The sequence below is a fragment of the Aplidium turbinatum genome, chromosome 4, assembly GCF_918807975.1.
Source record: "Aplidium turbinatum chromosome 4, kaAplTurb1.1, whole genome shotgun sequence".
NCBI classification, from domain to species: Eukaryota; Metazoa; Chordata; class Ascidiacea; order Aplousobranchia; family Polyclinidae; genus Aplidium; species Aplidium turbinatum.
The window spans coordinates 45,470,825-45,494,721 of record NC_137475.1 but is presented as its reverse complement, the minus strand read 5'-3'; positions in this window follow the sequence as shown (position 1 = coordinate 45,494,721).

Sequence of the window (23,897 nt, the reverse complement as noted above, 5' to 3'; positions counted from 1 at the left end):
TGTACTTCTGCTATCTCAAAGACAAAAATAAAAATAAAACATTGGAAATTGATAAAGCCACCCTGAAGCTCCATTAAGAAATCCAACATCTTCAAATCACCGATGAAAATTCGGAATTGAAGAGGAGCAGAGGGATACCAAGAGGGATACCAAGAAGAGCACAAGGATACCAAAAGTCTCTGCTCTTTTCTCTTCTCTAAACCAACTTTCTAGAGAACCGACATAGCCTAGCAGTATTCACACATGACTTGTGATGCCCAACTTTGTCTCGATTACCGACTGGCATTTTATACGCACGATAGGTTTTTTTTCACGGTGATAACTCTCTAGACAGTGCTTTTATGCAAATAATTCACTACACACTTAGCAGAAGAAACTTGCTGAGTATTTGTAACCACGTGCTTATTATCGCGAGTAATAGAACAAATTATTTTAAACTAGTCTTAGTAACACAAATCCTAAGTTATGGTGGTAGGCTATAATCAAAAATTGTCATGATGTTTTGGAAAAAGCAAACAGAATATAATAAATGTTTCCGAAAGACAAAAAAGCAATTATTATTTTGTTATCATGGTGTTATTGGATGTCAATATGAAATTAGACAGAATAATGCTTTCTAATGTTTTTAAAACTTTATCGCTTTTTAACTAATTTTTTGTTGTTGATTCGTTAAATAAAGCAGCAATTTGGCTACTAGCATGATGGCAAGAAATCTTGGAGCTGTTTTCCTTTCGGTAAGTATACGCAGACCAACTCTCTTAGAAAGAAAGAGTAAAGCATCCAAAAATGGTGTGGTTTACTGATAACTATCGCACTACACTGACATGCCGCATGAGTTCTCATGTCAAGTTGTGCTAAAAAGTACAGGAATGACCGAACCCATTTCGTAAGCAGTTATTGCTACTAGTCTGCATGGGTAGGTTGCATCACTTTTTCTAGGTACCGCTTGAAATGTATCCAGCGTAGGCTTACCTCTCTTTAACCCATATCCTCCTGAATCAAAATTTTTTTGCAATTTTTTGTATGTACATTATTTTTAAGGTATCTTAACCAAATTGAACAATATTTTTGAAAAAAAAATTTGGGGGGGACAATTATCAACAATTTTTGGCCTGTCAGTTTAAACTGACGTTAGGAGCAGGAGGGGGCATATAAAATAAATACAAAAACGTTTTCTCAGTCAGTATTTAGTCTAATACGTATTCAACCAAAGCAATAATGGAAAAGGACAAAAAAGTCAAGAAATCACTACATGTTAAGGAATCAAATAAATGTCGCAGTATCAAAAGATAGGAATCTTCTTGGTTGATTCAACGTCTGGCGATATTGATTTATCGTAAAAATGTACTTTATATTGGCTTGAAACTATTTCGTCTCACATGTTCACCCGGCTTGAGTTCAGCTGAAAGAGCCCAATTCTGACATCATCTATTTCTTGTGGTACTCCTTAAAACACTGAGAATGTAGGCCAACATTGCAGGTTTCACAAAAATAAAGGGATGTTCCAGAACATCCTGGTTTGGCGCAGCGGCGTTGCTTCCCTTTTATGATCCAGTGTTGGGCAGTGCTGTATTTTATATGGGGTTGCGGAGATGCCCTGGGTCCGGAAACGGTATATCTGAAACATCTTTTCGATAAAGCTGGTGGTAACTTTCAACAACTGCTCTTCTGAAGCCCAGAGCATCTAAACGAATTTGACCAGCATCGGTCTTGCAATGGCGATATATTTGAAAAGCATTGTTGACTGCCATATCAATACAAAAACGAAATAATGGCCACCACCATTTTTTGCTTCTCAAGTTGATCATATACTTTGAAACATTTTGATCCAAACGGTCAACACCACCCATGTGTTGGTTGTAAACGTGTATTACATTTGGCTGCTGAATATCAATCTTTTTTCTCTCTTGCTTACAATATCGCTTCGCTTTTTGCAGTGGGTCTTTTCCTGCAAAGGTTGACAGAACATTTACTACTTTTCAGTCTTTCCATCGGATAGCAGCAATGTTATGTGATGTCTCCACAGCAACATCCGAGGTACCTCTGTGTAACTTGTCAACTTCATTAACTCCCTTGAGGGGAGGATTTTCCATGCGGTTAACTCTGGCTGTTCCTGTAGCTGCAATAGACTTTTCACGAAGGTATCGCAGAAGTCCCGGACTTGTGAAAACGTTGTCCATAACCACATGATAGTTGGAACTGGACTCGCTTTGTGGAGGTAGATGTTGCATCAAATGAGCTACTACTGCAGCACCCATTCCAAATCCAATATCCTCGTACTCTTCCAGCTGGGAGTCTTTTCCTGCATAAGGGCGGAATTGTACGCAGTAGTCTAACGGCTTCGCTAGCACCCACAGCTCGTGGCCAAACTTTATAGACTTCCCATGAATGTATTGTTTTGCGCCATGTTTCCCAAAGTATGATACTATTCTTTCATCCACACTCACATGTTGTTCAGGTTTGTAGTTTGCAAGGCATTGTTTGTTCACTGCAGCAAAGAATGGCCGGAGTTTGGAAAATTTGTCACTTTTGTCTAATTGCTGGTTGTCAGAGAGATGAAGAAATTGCTTACATTCTTCAAATTCATTTTTTGTCATCAGTTCAGTTACCATTTGGTTGTTGGAATCCTTTCGCCTCTGCCAATACATCTCTTGTCGTGACATTTGATTATATCCGCTTAACAGAAGGATCGCTATAAATGATTTCAACTTTTTTAACGTCATTGTAAATGTGTGATTGCCTTTTTGCCTGGCATACTTATTTGATTCCATCTGGAAGAGTACGCGATCCAATTCAGCATTAGCCAACAACTGTCTACCACATAGATTGTCTGGAATACAATCTATTTCACCACTATCATCTTCATCTGTATCCATGCCATCATCTTCAGGAGGAAATATAACTAAATTTTCTTTAGACACGACTTCTGATATTGATTCTTCATCAGTTTCTAACCTTTCAAGAGCTTCCAATGCTTCAAAAACTGTCAATTTGTTGCTATCATGCAAATGTTTTGCCATTGCTATGCTGTATGAAATCAAAAGATGTATGATATATCACCACTTTTAACTTCAAAATGAAACAGTTATACCATATTACGTTCACCAATTGACCTAGATTAAGTTTTCATTTGCTAATATATCAACGTTTTGCTTGAGAATCAAAATGTTTGCAAAATAACCCCTAAACTCAACTATTCTGCTCATAATTTGTAAAATCGTTTACAACTTACATGCTCCCTCTTTACAATTATCATTTACAATTTACATGCTCCCTTCTGCCCCTAGCGTCAGTTTAAACTGACGGAAGCGGAAATGGTACAAAACTTAAACAAACAATTAATTTTTTTTAAGTATGCAAAATATGGATACAGCAATGTTAGTTCTAACTAATTTCGTGGTTTATGTCATTATAACGCGATCCAGTAAAAATTGACACCGCTATAATTACGAACAACAAAAAATATCCATTTTGGAAATTTGATCCGTTATATCCAGTCGAAGGATAAACGGAATTTCACTAAATGTACTATAGTGTTAGGTACAGACCTTACGAACCTCATAACATACTAACTGGGTTTCGACAAAACGGTTTGTAATCTAGAAACCATCTAAATGCGCTGTCAGTTTAAACTGACGGTAGGAGGATATGGGTTAAACTGTAAGTATAATCATCATCATCTATTCCGGCGTGAAGCTACACGAACACCATCAACACATTCCCAAATATCCTGCCCATCATTAAACTTGACAATTCATGTTTCTGTACTTCAGTGTCTTGTTCAATCTGATGAAGATAGGTTTTTGCTTGTCGACCCTTTTTCTTAACGCCATAATTTTTCTTAATGCCACCTGCCAGCTGTAGCCTTCTTCTTCTGAATATCCCAGTGAGAGGTTGTAGGAATTTTGCTTAAATTATGATGTTTCCTAGATATTAAAAATTCTAAGCGTTTGTTTTTTATGAGTAGAGGCTATCATCACTTTCCTGGGTGTCACTTTCTTGATTTTTTTTCAAGTACGATTACTTTTCATGTCACTAGAAAAAGTTCTTACTTTCTTTTAAGATGTCAATGATTTCGTGTTTGCACAGATTGTCGTGTTGCTTTATTTCCTCATCTACAAACCCCAATGTTTTAGCAAAATGCTTCACGTGACCACAATCGATATCAGATCCATCTCGTCGTTGTACGCCCAAGTCTTGGTTAAATTCCTGCAAACCACGCACAACAAACTAGTATCGTGGTATTCAACCAAGAGACACCTAGTCAATGAGCTGTTTACGTAAAGTAGGCTATCGCAATAGACCTAGTTATTGACAACAAATAATGTTTTATTGTGATATCCAATAGCTTTATTCTATTAACTGTGAGAATCTTAACTTTGTGTAGCTTACTTACTGTTACAAACAACTTAAACTTAACCTCAATTTTCCACTTTTCTATTTATTTAACCGTATTAAGAATGGGCCTGGCATACTGAACCCTTGCCAATTTCAAACAATTGTATTTTAATGGGCATACGTGCTTATAAGTAGACTTTTTGTGAATTTTTCTGAATATTACTTGGCTAAACGCATTTAAAGTTTTGTGGCTATGCCTGATTCCGTTTGGGAGATATTTTACTGTTTTTAGCATGTATCTTGAAATATTTCATTGATTTGCTCCTGAAGTGAGAGCAGATTGCGCTTGGTTGGTTTCTTTTATAAAAAGAGTGACGGATCAACGATCGTTTATTCAAAGGCGCCAAGCCGAGTCGCCTAATGAGCTTATCGCGCGTGTAATTGGATTAGTTATGAAGAAGACATTGCATGATATCAATTACCGATTTGCGTCTGGCGTTAATTGCATACAGTTACTTCTGTCTGTGACTGAAACAAAACCATTTATTTTACGCTGATTAAACATCATTGCACATTAAATCAACGCGAAAAGTGTAGCATTACAAGCTGGGAATAGAGTAGTTTACATGGACAAACCCGGATAGTCGAAATAGATAATATTTTTGATGGCAAAATTGTTTCATTTCGCAATCGATCAACTTCAAAAGTCGAATATTTATAAGTCGATTTTTGATCGTTTTATCCACAATTTATACAGCATCGGCAACCACTTTTATTCATTAATTTTCTAGCCGACGAAACTGCGCCGTTATTTCATCGACTTAACAATTAGCGACAGCTATTAGGTGTAAAAACATGAAGATCGGCTGACGGATAGGCTATCATCAATGACTAAGCAATAAGCATTGCGGCATTGTCAAGCTATAAGCAAATATAATTTATTATTCAATTTCAATGGGACTTGATTCTATGTGGCTGGTAATGCTCAACATTGCCAGACTTTAACGTTCTCAGTTGTTGAATTTGCGTAAATATAACCAATTTTGTCGGCAGACATATTCTTCCTGGAATAACCTACTTCAAAGTTTGGTTGCTTTGTCTATATTAGTTTTTCGTCTTTAGATGTAGGCCTACCTTTAATGTGAAATTGGGAAAATGAAGCAAATATCGACAGAAATCTGCCTACATCTCAAGTAACAGTTTGTTTCCGATCTTCGCATCTTTCCAAACAAACTGAAGTCAAATAAACAATTTTCACGTCTAAGCACTGTGATCAAACGTTGAGTCGATATAATAATGTCGCACTTTTGCCCGCTGGATAGTTTACGTCATATAGGTAACGTCATTATCTCAAGCAGAGTAAGCCTTGTTTCTTTATTATAATTCATATCTAACTTTAGCGATTTGATGCCTGTCTAATAAATCTGTTATAGTTATAGATATACACATGATTCGAAAACACGTTTGATTTTTTGGAAAGTCAGATATATTTTCTTTCACTTGGTAAAGTATTTAACAGATAGCATACATATCAAAGGCGTAATAAACGTTCAAAATCTGCGGCGCTTTACGCCTCCCCCCCAAACTTAAGGAATCCCTTGAGAAACCAGTCTGAATACGGTTAAAAACGTTCGTCACGGTCCAGTAATTTCAATGTCTTACTCCTGTGTTGATCGTAAATCTACTCTTCGAATTTGGACCGCTGGACGGAAGACGTGAGTTTAGTGGAAAAATTAATTTTAAATTGCTTCTTTGCAGTAAGTTTGCCTTCGAATTTCATTGTGTACGTTGGCTAATCAGTTAGTGATTTGCTTTTGACTTAATTGTGCGTTACACTGTTTATACCTTTCAGTTCTGTTGAGCTGGTGTAAGATCAAGAGTATTTTTGGCGACATAATTAGTTGGAAAATTAAATGAGACTGTTCACCAGGCATTTAGATGATACATTCTACTGGTGCAAATTAAGCTGAACTATCACAAGATGTACAAAGTGACAATCTGCTTTTGTTCTAACGTTTTGTCAATCAGACACGACTAACTTCATCAGGGGGGCTAAACCAGGTAGTGACTACCTGTCTAGCATTGTAAAAACACAGGACCATGTTGCTGATATCAACTAAACATGCAAAATGAAAATTCAACTTCTAGACAAAAACTTATCGTGCGAAAATTTTGAACTAAAAAAAAAACGGGAATTTAACTGTTAACGATCAACAAGACTTAAAACAGTCTCGATAAATACTATATGCAATATGCAGAAGGTGAAAACTGATTCTAAAAAGTATGAACAAACTTACATTTTGGTTAAAAATCATAAAGATGCCACGTTTTTTATGCTGCATGTTGTACTTGAAGTCTTCGTCAGCTGCTTCTGCGTCAGAGTCAGATGACGAATTTGTACTGGCAACGTTGCTGTGCATAAAATGTTATTGTTTTTAAAATACAATGAATTGCATAAAAACAACATCCTTTTTGGTGGTGACGAGTAAGTCGAGCTACAAATGCAATAGTTTGATCTTTTCCTGATGCAGAGGGTGAAACCAATATTTTTATGGGGCGCATGTAAAAGGTAAAATTCAATGTGCACCAGTATATCATTCATCTCATATTTCCAACATTAAAGATTCTTTAAAAACGTGTAGTGTCAGGTTAAATATCGTTTGGATGTTCTCTAAGCAGCAACACTGTAACATGCATAGGCGTAGCCATTGAGGGGGGTGCTCCCTAACAAATTCTTCAAGGTTTTTACTGTTAATAATTATAAAAAATGGGCAATAATTATAAATAAAATTTTATATTGAAGGAATTTTTCTAAAATGATTATATTTCTTAACTTTTACTTTTTATTATTTGAGCATCGTTTAAGCCTGATTTGGTTATTTTTGGAACATTATGTGGTTCACAATAAGCATTTTGTCACAGCAGGTTGTGCAGAAATTTTGTCTAAATTCCTATATTTGGCAATCGGCCTCGAAATGACTCATCGCTTCTGCTATTGTGTACACAGTGGGCGCAGTCAACCGCGAGTCAAGTCATCAATCACACATCTCGGCTAGAAAGTTGACCAGTTTTTACAAAGATTCGACGTGTTCAAAACATGAAAAGCAAACTTTAGCAACTAGGAATCATCCCTTACTTCAGTATTACACTTTGTTACTTCTGAAAAAAAAAAGGCTAATCACAACCGAATCATCAACCACAGCCATCCAAAAAGCGTTGTACCATATTATGTGTAGACGACATCAGAGGAACGGGTTATTCCGAAAAATAATAATCTCGGAAAAGTTTCTCATCGTTGCTCCAAATGCAATATGCCTTTATGCACAAAGCACATGTTGAAATTATGTATGTCATGCCATTCATGACATGTACAGTTGAGAAGGAGCGATCTTTTTGGCGTCAGCACTACCTGACTGCTCACGACAGAACAGCGAGCATTGTGTTTTGCTAAATGCTTGTAAACTGAATTTTTCCTAACTCACCGATCATTCGATGTGTGTTGATCCAGAATTGTGGTAGCCTACATTTCATTTTGAAAAGTAATTTTGAAAAGTGAATCTTGGAAAGTAAAATTAACTTTTCTTACCTTGTCTCGACATTGCCAGACTCAAATTTAGCAAAAAGCAGCAGCCCAGGGACAAAAGTTGGCTTTTATATCGTTTCAACGTTTAGCTACATTGAAAGGTATCAAAAAAATTTTTTTTGTTTCTGATTCCAAAACATTTTGGCAGGTTGAAATGAAAGCTACACTCTATAAAATGAAACGCCTGACAAAACAGCTGACTGGAAATCGTGTTAACTATACTTCAACCAGAAAGTTTTTTCAGACCAGTTTTTTCAACCAGAAAATTGATCTGCAAACGTTGAATCAATATTAAAAAAAAAAACAGAATTGCTCGCTAGGATCGCGACAACTACGTTATGTTGTCATTCATCTTGATTTGTCATGAGAGATACTACGATGCTTATCAGCCATGACCGCTCGCGGAGAAGCAATTCATCACAATAACCTCAAAACCGCTTGATGTAGCATGAATATGAAAAATACTGCATTTATTGTAGGAAAAAATAATTTGTTTCAAAGTATTTTTTTGAATGTTCACAAATCATCAAAATTAAAATTCCAACCATCAAAATCGGACATAAAATGACTAAATGCTAGCAAAATTCGCGTTTTTAGAGCTTTTTTGCAACATATGTTTTCAGAATATACAAACTAAGCATTTATTTCAAAAACAAAATAATTACAATATAAAGTAAAAGCATTTGACTATGTGCATACCAATTTTCTCAAATCTGCGATATTTAGCGGCAGAGTTATAAGCAATTAATCAGGGCGGGCTCAAATGGCCAAGTCTCGTGCGTTTCGAGCGTCTTTGAAATGAATACCAGATAGGGTTAAAAAACCACTTAAAAAAAAACAAAAAAGAAAAAACCCAAAGCATCATATTTGTCCAGTTTTTATTATAAAATCAAAAAAATGAACAAAAGCACTACAAGGCACTTAAAACAAACTTCAAATTAGGACTTAAAGAGGTGATTGTGAAGTAAATTTTCAAGGATAAATTGAAAACACAGTGGAAATTTCTGTACACAAAAATGAAGTTATGCCGCTATGTAGTACTCGAAAACTCATTTATGCAAGAAGGCCTAATAGTTAAGCACAAACAGCCCAAGTGCATTATTTTATTGAGTTATGCCAGCATGTATTGTGAGTGAAAGGCACTTCATTGGTAAAAAAAATAGTTTTGAGGTGAAATAAGCAAGAATCTACTTTTTTTGCATCTTTTCAAAATAAAACCCAAAAAAACCCGAGTTTTTTTAAAAACCCAGGCGGGTTGGCCTTTTTTTAAAAAACCCGGGTTTTTCTCAACCCTGTTGCTAGATGGCCCTAACAAGTCACAATCAAAAATACTTACTTTGCTAACTCAGTCTCATCATATTGCTGGTAATCCATATTTGAATGGCGCAGTTTGACCTGTGCATAAAAGTTTTCAGTTACGGATGCTTTTCCAGATAGCCTACTGAAGCCGCCTTCAGGGTAGTGAAAGCTTTACCAACAAATTATACAAGTTTCTGAACGTAGCTAGAACTGAACTGAAAACCTCGGTCAGAAACAATTGTTTGTGAAGTCTATAGACCAGAGGTGACGAACCTGCGGCCGGTCAAAGAATTTTTTGCGGCCCGCAAAACAATTTGACAATCGCTCAGGCATTAAAGACAAAAGACATCTCAAAGCTGTTTTATGCCTTCACTGGTACACTTTTCCTTTGCTTTTTTCTTGCCCTAAATACTAACTTTCAGGGTTTAAAGTTAAAAATAGGAAAGCTATAAGGTAAAGTTGTGAAAACACTATTCACCAACTTCATCTTGTATTTTTGGTCGATTCCACTCTATGACGTCACGATTAAAAGGTTGTGTGGCCCGATAACTCATGTGTAATTGACAAAGTGGTCCGCAACCGCAAAAAAGGTTAGTCATCCTTGGTCTAGACAAATAAAAATTTACGAAATAATTTATTTCGAAATAATAAAAACTTTACTCAAGTACTTTCTTGTTAAAACTGAACTACTGTATTCCCACAATTTTTTGTGATAACTTGAATACGGGGTAAATATTTTATTTTTAATGCACTAAATAACAAAAGTGATTTTTTTTTATGTTGTATTGAGACCTCATTTCAAAAAAAGCTAACTGGGCTATCTAACAAAACATATTATACAATATCAATGATATGGAAGACATATCTGCCTGGAAAAAAATCTTCAAAGAAACCCTTGATTACTGTCATTCGGGTTCGCAATAAAGTTACATGCAGTACAGTACACTGGATTTTTTCAAGAGGAAGCCATTCAAATATTTTTTCGAATTAAAACGAAAACAAGCCTACAAAACATGTGATTGCATCACTGTTAAAATACAAAAACTAGAAACTAGAGAAAAGAATGACGCAGTGTTCGTCTCAAAAGAAATAAGACCCTGGGTTGAATGCAGAACAAGGTTATTATAAAAAAAAATTGGCGACATGGATTTTCGTTACGTATGCAAGCCTCCTCCCCCCTTACTAAGATGTTCTTGAATGAGAAAAACTCATTTCGAATGCAAAAGTATACGCCGAATAATCCCGGTCAACGCTTCCTGATGCTATTATTAAACATCTTCATCGTTTCATGAGCATTTAATTTTGGACAAGTCTCATGCTATCAACCGTTGAAACACATTTTCCAACCCAAAAAAATACGCAAATTGAATAGAGTAATCCCCTAAACACCCGTGCCACCCCCTCAGGGGAGTATAAGAAGCAATTAATACGGTACTGCTAAGACCACTCTTAAACATTAACATGTTTGCGCTACAAAATCACAACAACGCTAAAAAATCAATATTTATTGAGGGGAAAGGGAGGCCATGGCCCAATGGCCTCCCGCACACGCTACTGATTACATGTGGCGATATATACATCATCCTGAAAAAACTAATGCACAAACAATGAAACATTTAAAGATTCACTGTGAAAAGAAACATAACTATCTCAACTTTGACACATCAACATCGGTTTGTGCGATTTGCATAACAAACATTGATTATATTTGGAATGATTTACTCTAATTTTTCCAATTTGTTTCAAAATACTTGTAGTTATCACACCGTCAACAAGCACAGTGATGCCAAGAATCTGAATGTAAAAATTAAAACTTTTTTTTGTACAACCAAAATTAGTACATCATTTACTGTGATGGACAAACCACAACACCCTGCAAAGAGTAACACGATCAAATATGTGGCATAAATTAGCGGTGCGATACTGATGAACCCAGCTTCATTGGTAAAAGTGTCTATCGCTGTCAATTCTAGCTACACTTGACTGCCGAGAAACACATGTTTTTGGGAAAAGTCTTGATGAAAAATTATTTATTTTTATAAAATAATGAAATACCTGTTTGCTTTCTTGCTACTCAAAAATGCCCTGTATTCCTCGCGAAGGCTACAATTGAAGCAGCTTCCAGGTCAATCATTCCTGCAAAATGATGAATCTGGAAATGAAATTATTTTACCAATGGTTATACATCGGTGTAGAACCTTTGAACCTTATACGTCATCACCTACATGGTCATAGATGATGTTTGGTGGTATATTTGTTGCACAATAAAGATAAAGTATACAAAGCTTAAATCAATCACAATAAAAGCTAATGCAAATTAACCACTCCTTGTCATGTAAAGCAAAAATATTTGCAGATCTTGTGACAACAGTGCTTTATATAGTTACTCAATTAGCATTCAGCATACAATTTTTAACAGCCAGTTAATAAATAACAAAAAGGAACGACTACAACTAAATATATCATTGCACCACAGCAAACACTTTTGGAAATCGGTCCTCATTGAACAATTGCGCAAACTTAAGCTTGACAAACAATATTAACAACCACAACAGGAGTTGTCAGTTTGCAGCTATCACTGTTGACCTAGCACTTGATGGAACAAAGATGATGTTTCGCATGGCACACAGGCACAGTTCTTCTTATTGCTTATGAGGCAGCAATTCAGGCAGCATCTCCCAATTGTTGCAACCAGTGCAATGTCTTTATATCAGGGTCTATGAGATCCACATGTTCTGCAGGTCGAAACACTGGACAGTGATTTATGATGTGCTGTGCTGTTTGACGTTCACCACAAACACAGGCTGGTAAGTCACACAATCCCCAGGAAAACATATTGCGTTTGAAGCGACCAACACCAGTACGGAGGCGATTCAGAGTCACCCATTCTTTTCCTGGCAGGTCAGAGCCAGGTGGTACTTTAGTGTCTGGTGTGACTTGGAACTGCTTGGGCCGTGAAATAGTTTCCCAGTAGTCTCTCCATGACTTCATAAAGTCGAAGTGATTTTCATGAAGCGCTGAAACGTGTCGAGAAAAAGGGCGCCCGGAAGACTGGAGTTGACGTGTGAGCTGTTGTGCGTCAAGGACAACGAGAAGATGGAGATCATTGACTTCTGCCTTTAATGCGAGCCGTATGGTGGAATTCTCTTTGTGTAGTTTCGGTGGGGCGATGCCTGAAACCACTGGTAGTAAGTCTGTGGGAGTTGGACGCAGGCATCCAGTGAATATGCGCATGGTGTCGTTAAGGGTGGTATCTACTTTTCTTGCGTGTGTGCTGCGGCACCAGACTGGAGAAGCATATTCGGCAGCACTGTACACAAGCGCCAGGGCACTAATGCGCAGTGTTGGGGTTTTGGATCTCCAAGTCGACCCAACTAGACAACTGTGAAGGTTGTTTCTTGCTGATGCTTTGGCACGAACTGAGTCACAGTGTTTTTTATACGTGAACTGCCGATCCAAGGTCATTCCTAGATATTTAGGGCAAGGGTCGTGTCGGATATGGGTTCCATCTAGACTAGGACTCGAAACTGGCGGCCAGCTTCCTTGTTGTTGAGGTGGAAAGGTGTGATGGTGGTTTTAGCTGTGCTAAGTTTTAGTCTCCAGTCCTTGAGGTATTGTGAGATCAGCTTCATATCCTCGGTGAGGACATCCTCTACCTTAGTCCAATTTTTGTTTGTATATAGTAGGGCTAAATCGTCTGCATAGCTATACTGTGTGGACTTTGTCTGGGGAATATCACTAATATAAATATTGAATAACATAGATGCTAAGCAAGATCCTTGTGGAACTTCATTCCTTAGACGACGGGGCGGTTGGATTGTCCGTCGCTAGTTTTCAATGCGAATAAGCGGTTTGTTATAATATTAGCGAGAAAGCGAACAAGTTGTTTGTCAGGAATCTTCTGTAAAAGTTTAAGCACTAGGCCTTGGTGCCACACTGTGTCATAAGCAGCTGTTTAGTCTACTAATATGACACCAGCTTTATTTCCCTCTCGAAACTATCCTTTTTTATGTCATTAGTCAATTTAGTTGTTTGATCGGTTGTACATTTGTACAACGCCCATGGCGGAAGCCAGCTTGTTCTGCGGGTAATTAAGGATCAATGACTGGTTCAAGACGTGTCATAATGAGCCGCTCAAGAATCTTGTAGGGGACACAGAGAAGAAATAGGACTATACTTCTTGGGGTCGTCCAACGGATTTTTCGGTTGGGGTAGGGCAATCACGCTGGCCTTCCGCCATATCTTAGGAATTGTATTGAAGTTGAGATAGATTGAATAAAAAATTTTAAGCCAGGAAAGACATGTAGAACTGCAGTGTTTTAGAAACGCTCGTGGTATGTCATCGGGTACTTAAGCTTTTCCACATTTCAGTTATTGGATCGCCGTTTGCAGCTCTTAGGTAAATAAAGGAGCTGACAAAAAGCCATTAACACTCGGGGCACTTCAAAGTGTGCTACACTCCTGTTTAACTTTAAGTCTCTTGTCAGCACCAGGGAATTTTCCATTAGATAGAAGTTGATGGGAAATGCTGTTAGCTGATACAGCACAGGGCAGGGTTTAAATGGTTTTGAACTGCGGCTAGTGAGACGGTTAAACGTCTTCCATGCCTTCCTACTAGACTGGATAAAATCGATTGATTGGAGTGTATCCTGCCAACGCTTTTTATCAAGACAGTTCATCAAGTCTGAGGCACTGACTGCAGCACCTTCATTTGAGCCAGCGCTCAAAAAGGCATTGTAGTGTAAGTCACATTCCTTGTTCCAAGTAGGAATGAATTTGTGACGAACGCCACGAGAGACTGTCTTCTTAACTACCCTAGAGAAGATATTGCAAAGAGCTCGGTAGGATGTGTTGAAATCGACAGAGGCGGGTGGAGGAAGTTTGTTTATCTCTTTATCAACCTGTTGTGTAAACTTTTCCCAGTTTGCTTTTTTAAAAGTTCCACCTTTTAGCTGTTGGATTTGTAGGGATGGGTACGATGGGGTTTGCTGGGGTGATCAGTGAAGGCCGGTGTTGTGATTTTGGAAATGGGTCGAGGATCATTCGTTGTGGTATTGGGCCAGCTAGATTGACAAAGGCCAGATCAGGGTTAGTTGTAGTGCACCACCTTCCGGAGCGGAAGCTGTTAGGCTGTTTGGGGTCAAACAGTAGCTGGACACCGCAGGTTGATGCCCAGGATTCTAAAGCTAATCCGTCTTGGTTTGAGTGTTGATAGCCCCAGGTGGTACCATGACAAGTAAAATCTCCAGCATATATGCATGGCGCCAGAAACATGGGAATAGAGGTTCGCTGAAGTTTAGCGAGAGGTGGTTTGTACAGATTATTTACAGTTGTACCATTGATTTCCGCTGCTGTTTACAATCAGAATGAAACCAATTTAAAAAATGGCAAATAAGCACTTACAATAGTTTATTGTTGATAGCAGGAAAAAATGCCATCATTCCTATTAATTACATGAGGCTTCTGATTGATAAACCAACTTTCAGAAAACATTTGCTTTTTATAATCACTTTCAACTTTTAGCATGCAAGGAGCAGATTGTTCCGTTCGTTAATATTTGAAAGCTCTTTTGTGTTCATTAATGCAAGATTTAAGATCTCGTTTTGTTTGGCCAACTAAATTAAATTGCAATCATCACAAGAAACTTGGTACACTAAACCTGAGATTTCGCTTTGTTTTAAGGGGTCTTTCAAAGACGGCAAAAATTTACTTATTGTCAAGAAAGGTTTCAAAGCGACTTTTACACCAAATTCATTTGAGATACGCCGAATTTTTTCAGAAACTCCCTTAACATAAGGTAAAGAAACAAAAGACTTATTTTGGGTAGATGGAGGTACTAAACTTTTAGGTTGTCGTTGGCAAGCATGCTTTCTTGGAAATCCATTAAGGCGCAAAGTATTGTGTAATGCTTTGTTCTGTCGTGAACGTTCATGCGGATCTGCGACATGTGTGTCAGTGCGGTTGGTGATTTCTTCGTCGTTTTCATCAAACCAGTCCTGCTTTTTCTTGTGTTTGTAACCAATTGTTGCTTTAGCTGCAGCGGACATCGCGTCTCGGAGTGTAGTCCATTGGTCTTCAACTGTGGCGTTATCTAGAAGGTTTAAATCATGCAGGTTTTTATCAATAGCTTCTTGGAAGGATTGCAAGGTGTTGGGATCATGAAGCTTGCTACAGTCAAAACGACGATGGGAAATGTTTGCCGAGATGCGTCTAGTTGGTCTACGGATCTGAATGTTCAGGCGGCATATCAGAAGGCGATGATCTGTCCAGCAGTCATCTGCTCCTGGCATAGAACGTGTGAGTTTCACATCTTCTCGGTCTTTTGTTCTTGTGAGGACATAGTCAAGGGTGTGCCATTTCTTGGAGCGAGGGTGTCTCCATGTAGTCTTACGACGGTGAGGTAATTGGAAAAGAGTGTTTGTTACGTCCCCAACGGCAATCTCTTTATGGCGGAAGAGGGCAGTGTCTGACGGGCAGGCGTCCTGTAAGGCGGGCCTCAACGAACAGAGCACCCGGCAGCCCGTTGCAACCGGTTCCCCTGAATCTGCACGTTCCGATCTTATTGGACCGCAGTGGACATGGAGCTGGCCAAGAGTGTGTGCGTAGCCCTCGCGTAGTCACGACCACCTTAAACAACCACACAAGCGAATGGCCTTTGTCTCAATTTGGACCAGGACCAAAACAAAGCCCAATGGCGATGATATTACGGGTAACGGGGGCAGGCTTGGTAGAGCTGGAAGCCTCCAGCCCGGTCTCACACATTGGCGGCGGATCTATGATGATCGTCTCCCAATGAACTGCGGTGACATTGGGTTCCGGTAGCAAGACCGGTGTCTGGGCTGGCCTATCTAGGATTTCCCGCAGCCCACCCCACATGGGGAAGCCCCTAGAAAAGGTGGGGTAAACATCGGACACCGCAAATCTCATCTGGCCAGCTTACCGCGGCTGGCGGATTACCCAAATAGCGGTCGACCTATTCAATGTTTAAAATACATATAAAACGGTGGGGGTAAAATAGAACAAGTCAATTATTTGAAAATTTTGAAAACTTTTAATTTTATGCTGGTCATAATGGTATTGTAGTTGCTTGCACACCAATCGTCCTTGGAAATCTGCTTGATAACTTCAACCAATAATGTTTTCAACCTTATCCTCGCTTGTCAAATCATGCAGTTGTGAAATTTCGATGATATGAAATTCAACTTTTAAAAAATTCTAAAAATCATATTTTCAACTGTTCCTTCCATAGTCAGATGCCCAACATGAGATGTTGTTCATGTTGATTTTCTACGGACAAGATCAATTAGGATTTTTTTGTTGTGAGTGGCTTGCGATTTAAATAAAAAAAGTAGGCTAACTTTATTATTTGTGTTACTTTTGTTTACGTAACGTAGAATGCTTGTATTCTGCCAACCTGCTAACTATTTATCTCAGACAAACAATTAAAGTTAATAATGGTTTAATATGAAGATTAATAATGTATATACGTACACACGCAATGACTGCAGCCGATTAAGAGATTTTTTTATATTACTTATGTTGTTGAAAACAAATTAGAAAAAAGTTATTTATACTGCAGGCATATTTCAAGGTGACAAGAATAGGCTAGGCAACAGATATAATATGTCAAGACCGGTAAGGTTTCTTTAAACCAAATGGAAACATACTTTCAATTTGTTTATGAAAAAATATTACATTCATCTCACACTAATCTTAGTGGTAGGCTAATGACTGCAATATGTAATACGATTCTATGTTGATTTGACAAAAAAAATTTAAAAAGTTTCATGAAATTTCTCTGTGAAGCACACTCGCTTTGTTGACGTCATTCTCCTTAAAAAGTTTTCATAATTTTGTTAAGTTACAACTTCAACCTTTCTCATCGCAATGTTTACAAACATCAATCAAAGTTCCAAGTATATAACAATAGGAAGTGCTACACATCACAATTATCAGTTTTATGCTAAAAAATATACAGAATAAAGTTTATAAGGTTGATATAAAGTTTAAAACTTGATTAGCAACAACGGCTCAAGTTGTCAACCTCCACGTGGTGAGCCCTGGATTCGACTAATGACAACAAACCGACATGTAGCAAAGAGAAAGCAAAGCTTATCTTAAGCTAACAACATGCAAATGGATTTGCAGTCTCCGATTAATTCCGACCCCGATCAAGCGCCCTTATTAGGTCGGACATCAACGAATGTCGTAAGGGAAGGAATAACCTTGCTGCAGCTCAATGTGGAAGGCTTTTCAAGAGCCAAGTCTACAGTTTTAGAACACCTGATTGAACCCTTGCAACCGACTGCCATCCTGCTCCAAGAAACTCACTGTTTGGATGTTTCGCGCCTGAAGATAACGGGCTTCCAACTTGCCTCCTACACTCTTAGTAAAATTCATGGAGTTGCGACGTTTGTGCACAGTGCTGCAACTTGGTCACATGTGTCCTCTTCTGATGATAGTGACTCAGACATAGAGTGGGTCGCTACTACTATCGAGAGCGTATGCGTTGTTAACGTCTACAAGTCACCACAGACAAGATTTCTGAACGATTCGATCCCGAACTTTAGTTCCAACATGCATGTACGCTGGCGACTTCAACTGCCACAGCATTCAATGGGGTTATAACATCACTAACTCTGATGGGACAGCTTTGGAAGATTGGGCATCCCTCGTAGAGGCTCAGCTTCTGCACGACCCAAAACAACCTGATAGTTTCCGCTCTGCCAGATGGGGTACCACATCTAACCCCGATTTGGCCTTTGTGAAGCTTGGCGGAATCCTCCCGCATCGCGCTGTACTGGAGAAATTCCCTCGGTCTCAACACCGACCCTCACTGATTGTCCCTTCTAACCCAATTCGACCAGTACCAACCAAATACATCCCAAGATGGAACTTCCTGAAAGCGGACTGGGAAAAGTACACCGACCTTGTAGAGCAGCAATGTAACCAGATTCCTGAAGCAAACACCGTAGGAGTGGACGCAGCATACAAAAAAATCTGTCAACACCTCATCAAGGCAGCCAAGCTATCCATCCCAAGGAGCTGCAGGAGAAATTTTATCCCAACCTGGGATAACGAATGTCAGCAAAAATATGATATTTTTATGTCATCCGAACCTGGCTTGACAGCTGCGGTAGCCGCTACTGACTTAACAGACTGCATCAACAGGAAAAAAAGAGATAGATGGGAGGAATCCGTCGCTGGAATAGACTTCACCCACTCAAGTCGGAAAGCCTGGTCAACGCTCAACCGCCTCACAGGCAGGACCACGAAACCAAAGCCATGCCCTATAACGGCCAACTCCATAGCGAAACAACTTCTCGCAAATGGCCAATATCAAGGAGCTGATAAAGCGCATGCCAGAGCAGTGAAAAATGAAATCAACCAACTATGGAAGGTACCCAGTTCAAGCTGTTTCCTATCTACCTCTTTTAACATCTCTGAGTTAAACGCAGCCATCAAATACCTAAAAACTGGCAAATCACAAGGCCCAGACAAAATCCCACCAGAGCTAATTAAACATATTGGACCACTCGCAAGAGAGTGGCTGCGACAGTTCATGTCATTCTGCCTAAAGAAGTTGCTCCTCCCAAAGATCTGGAGGAAAGCTAACATCATAGCCATTAGAAAGCCCAACAAGCCAGCTGATAACCCTAAAAGTTACAGGCCCATTTCCCTGCTCTGTGTGCCATACAAGTTACTTGAGCGTCTCTTACTGAGCAGACTCGAGCCAATCGTTGACCCAAAACTGCCAGAAGAACAAGCTGGATTCCGACGCGGCCGATGCACAACTGACCAGATTGTCAAGCTTACTGACGACATCGAAAGTGGTTTTGAAGCCCGTGAGAAGGTGGGTGTTGTCCTAGTGGATCTTACAGCAGACTATGACACTGTGTGGCACCGTGGTCTTACTATGAAACTATTACAACTCATTCCTGACCGACACATGGTTAAGTTTCTGGTAGAGACCATCTCGAACCGTACCTTCATACTGCATACCAACGAGGGAAAACCCAGCAGACCACGCCGCCTGAAAAATGGCGTCCCCCAAGGGTCAACACTATCGCCACTCCTATTTAATATCTATATAAGTGACCTCCCATGCACTACATCGCAACAGTATGGCTATGCGGATTATCTAGCTCTTCTATATGCTCACAGGAACTGGCATGAGGTGGAAAGAAAACTTGAAACTGACCTGAAACTGGTGGCTGACTATCTGGACAAGTGGAGGCTCAAACTGAATGCGTCGAAAACAACAATCTCTGTTTTCCATCTAAATTATCGGGAATCTCAGCGTCAGCTGTCTGTCTCGCTAAAAGGAAATCCTTTACCATACATTGCAAACCCAACTTACCTTGGAGTAAAACTTGACCGGCAGTTGACCTACAGACCCCACATCGAGTCACTCCGTGCCAAGGTTACCTCGCGAAATAACCTCTTGAGAAGCCTAGCAGGAACAGGATGGGGAGCCCGAGCATCAACCTTGCGTACAAGTGCACTAGCCTTGGTCTACAGCTCAGCCGAATATGCCTCAGCTGTGTGGAACCGCAGCAGACACACAAAAAAGATGGATGTATGCATCAACGACACCTTGCGCAACATCACTGGCTGTCTCCGCCCCACACCTACTGCTTATCTGCCAACTTTGGCTGGCATTGCTCCTGCTCATGTCCGTAGGGAAGAAGCCTCTCACAAACTGGCTCTACATGCGAGACTCGATCCTCAACACCTTCTCCACAGTCACTCCCAAACAAATGGACCAGTCAGACCTCAACGCCTATCATCAAGGCGCCCATTCCATCGATATGCTACACAACTTGAGGATAAGAACTTCAGCTGCATGGAAACATGGGCCCAAGAATGGAACGAGCTGCCACATATCCCTCCCCAGTTTTCAGTTATGCCAGCACTCTCCATCCCTCCTGGAGCAGACCTCTCAAGAAAGGCATGGGTCACATTGAACAGGATCAGATGTGACGTTGGCTGTACTGGAGCTAATCTGTTTAGGTGGGGGTTGCATAATTCGCCGATATGTGTCTGCGGAGCGGTAGAACAAACAATGCAAGACATACTCCACGAATGTTCCATCTTACGACCCCCAAGTGGAATCACTGGTATTCGACAACTGGACCCAACTACCGTATCTTGGCTGCACGAGGAGGCATTGCCAATCTAAGCTACTACAAGTCAAACGAGAGAAGAAGCAACAACGACAAGTGCTGCACACACTGTACACTGCATACACATAATGTAAGATATTTTCTCTTCGCTGCATAAGTTTTGAAGTTCACGTGTTTACGAGTGGCAATATATTGATAAATGCCCTTCTTTGACGGCATAGTAGCTTTCTCCTGGCGATTGATCAACCGCAATTGATGTACTGGAAAGTTGCTTAGCTTAAAACAATATAGAAAAAACACTTTATTTTGGAAAACATTTTGGTGATTTCATATGCCCTTGCAAAACACGGTGGCTCCAAGTTTATTGTGACGTAACAATTGAAATCATCGCCCCTTGGGATCTTAGTTTATCGCGTACGGAAACAACATTCCATGATTCATCGAAAATATTGTGTTCGATTTGTTGCTTCTTTATTATAATTTGGGAATTTCAAAACATGTAAAAATTTATCTTAAATAAGCGCACTTGTGCCTGAAATGTTATCAGACAGTTTGTAGCCAACGTTGGGCAAAAGTTCTGTTCATCTGTGAACTTGGGTTGTTTTGTCAGCCAGTTCGGACTTATTTAGTAAGTCGAGATTTGTAGAATTCGGACAAGCAGCTTTAAAGAGATTGCTTCGAATGTGAGTACAAATTGATTGCTAATTTATAAATTTAGCCTTTGCCATGTGTTAATCGTCTGACGTATCTAAGCTGAACATATCTATCACTATCAGTTTTGTACGCACTGTGTTCACTTGTAAAAGGGCTTACTTAATGACACAGTTTTATTGCGCATTATCTACGTATCGTAACGCGTTATTTTCATTTGTTATAGCTGAATTGTAACCGCATTGGAATCCTGTGTAAAGAATTTCAGACTGTAGCTGTTGCCGAAATTCACCGGCTTACTTGGCAAAAATTGGTATGGACATTTTAATTATGTGAAATTTATTGCTGATTTAATGTATTGTTATTCACATTATCTGTCCGTAAAGCGCTAAAGGTCGACGCATATTCACGATGGATGTAGCAATGTAAAAAACTCACATTAATCATTATTGCCTTGTAGTTTTAGTTTAGGCAAATGCGTGATTTGTGCTTTTATGTTATTTCAGAAAACGACTTCTCTTGTCACTGTTCCTGTTCTGTTCACTTGGAATTGTGGCTTTGAGAGACTGTTGACAAAAACGTCAAGTATCATTGTAATTTCGCTCCAATTTAATAAACCATTTCTATCTTTATTCGACAACAGTCGGATTGCCTTTGCGGTCGAGCCTAGTGATAGAGGATAATATCACACATAACTATCAACTTTCAATATCTATACATGCAATTGTGTAGGCTGAATGTAGTTATGTCGCACGCAGAGGTGGGCAGTAGCGCGCTACTTTTGTAGCGGCGCTACTTTATTGGTAAAAGTAGCGGTAGCGGCGCTACTTTTTAGTTGGAGTAGCGGATGCAGTAGCGGCGCTATTTTTTCCAAAGTAGCGGTAGCGGGAGAGGCGCTACTTTTTTTCAGTCGCACTCCCGCTACCCGCTACTTTTTAATTTAAATTGAAAAATATGCTTGTTTTTTTTGCAATACTGGCGTGGTTCAGCTATATAATCAGCTTGGTTGCAAAGTTTCGGTTTTTTCTAGCTGACGTCAAATTCTTCGGCGAATATCTCCGTGTGATGAAGCCTATCTGCCAGGCTTTAGACATTCTCCAGGGCGAATCCAAGGCAAATTACGAGTCTTGCTTCCAACCATCACAATTTGCAGGAAAAAGTTGACCGAAATCAGTGATCTTGTGACCTGTGAGGAGTTGAAAGTGAAAGTCCTTGAAGGGGTGAAGAAACGATTCAACAAGTGCTTAAGACTAGATCAAGAAGATGGTTTTCTTGATCTAGTTTTTGTAGATTTTTACTTTCAATATCAACGTGAAGAGTTAAATATATTTTTAATTGTAGTTTATTGCATTTCATGCAATTGTCCTTCATATTGTCACAACCCAGCTACAAAATTGGTCTGTTTTGCATTGATGCAATGTCTGCAGAGGTTGAATTAATGCAATGTAAAATATTCTCATTTTTCTAGCTGAGATGTCACAGTGGATAAAGCGGTGATATGGTGTAACGGATAGAGTGCTCGCTTTCCAATTATGTATTCCTAGTTCGACTCCCAGACTAAGCTGGTTGTTAAAAACACCGCTCACCTCTATCCAAGATGCAATAAATTAGATGGGCGTAGTTGCTGCAGGAAAGGTTGCTGACAGAAGGAAACTGGCCACTCTAGTCTCGTTAGTGCCGATGGCTTAGTATGATGATAACCTTATTTTCCCATCTCCCGATGCTTGGATTCAAATATGAGACTCACATTTACTAGCTGAGAACAGATCTAGAGTAACAATTGTCCTGTTGCAGATGGTTGAAGTGGACATCATCAGCAAGGTTGGGTTGGTTGAAGAATAGGAAAGGAATGAAAGAGATGCTTTCACAGTAAGACTTACCACACGAGGAGACATATGTTAAAGTTATACCTGGCATCCAGCAACATGTCGAGTGAGAATATATAAGGGAATTTAGGGCCTACTAGTGGATGATGGTCAATAAATAGTGGATAATTTAAAATCAAAGTTTGTCCGCACGATAATACAATATCGTTTCTCTGTGTTTGTATATAGCGAAGTTCAGGAAACGGAAACGAATGAAACAATTGCTGCAAGGAGGGAGGGGATGTTTAGAAGAGAAAAAGAAAGAAAGGGCTTGTTCAGAAAAAGTGCCAACCGGCGATTTTAAAAGCGAATTGCAAAGCTTTTGGAAACGCCGGTGGATACCAATAAACAAGTGTCCATTAAAATGGTGGAAAGTGAACCAAACTCACTTTCCAATGGTGGCTAAATTGGCACAAATTTTGTTGGCTATACTAGTCACTTTGTAGGGCCATGGTACATGTTACAACTTCCACCACAAGCGAACGTTTGTGGCCTGCTGCTGGTAACATTGTGGTACGAAAGCGAGCATCTTTGAATATTTTGTTCTGCTTTGCGGAGATTGAATGTTAGCTGTCGACCTATTTTTCTTATGCCACAAATTATTTTGCAAAAAAAAAAGGTGTTTTAAATTTTCAGTTTACTTCTAAAGCAATGGCCTTGTAGCTGAAAAATATTTCGTTTCAAAATTAAAAAGTATTTCGTTTTTTTTCTACTAAAAATTACTTATCTTGTTTCGTGTCGAAGTAAAAATCTTTAAGAAGGATTTCGTTTCGACTTGAAAACTTCGTTTCAAACAGACTTAAGATATACCCAAGTACTACTTTTTTCGGTACTAAAAGTGTTAAACGTGTTTCAAGTAAGGCACGGCGTATTTCAAATGTTTGTTATTACTCTTTTATCTTTGATTATTTTGAGTTGAACTTTTCCAGTGTAAAAAAAACGATTTGACTTAACTACCAACTTGTAAGATGTTACATCTCATGTTTACTCAAATTGTGACTTCGACGTGAAAGCAGGCGAAGCAAACTGAAATGT